The sequence below is a fragment of the Dendrobium catenatum genome, unplaced genomic scaffold (genome assembly GCF_001605985.2).
Source record: "Dendrobium catenatum unplaced genomic scaffold, ASM160598v2 original_scaffold_192961, whole genome shotgun sequence".
Classification (NCBI taxonomy): Eukaryota; Viridiplantae; Streptophyta; class Magnoliopsida; order Asparagales; family Orchidaceae; genus Dendrobium; species Dendrobium catenatum.
In genome coordinates this window covers 1-259 of record NW_021511379.1, presented here as the reverse complement: position 1 = coordinate 259, position 259 = coordinate 1, and the positions used below count along the sequence as shown (strand labels likewise).

Below are 259 nucleotides of genomic sequence, written 5' to 3'. Positions count from 1 at the left end.
ATCTCGTCTTGCTTGCTGGGAGAGAGGAAGCTTCCGGACCACCTTTTCCAGCCAGATAGCGAGCGATCACTCAGCAATGATACCGGCTTAGGGAAGAAGTACCTATCCCTTACGGGAATCGAACCCGTGTCTTCGACATGAAAAGACGATGTCCTAACCACTGGACGAAAGGGACAAAAAAAAATGATTCATATACCTCAGCTCCGAGAATAGAAGTGGTTCGTTTTGTTTCTATACGAAATTCGACGATTTCGTTTGT

At 45.9% G+C, this 259-nt stretch overlaps 1 non-coding gene across 1 annotated transcript; it reads right to left on the bottom strand.

Moving 5' to 3' along the window:
* Positions 1 to 103: 103 nt before the first annotated feature.
* On the bottom strand, positions 104 to 175 carry TRNAE-UUC. The gene has a single exon. It is a non-coding gene; the product is annotated as a tRNA-Glu (tRNA).
* Between the last annotated feature and the right edge of the window lie 84 nt (positions 176 to 259).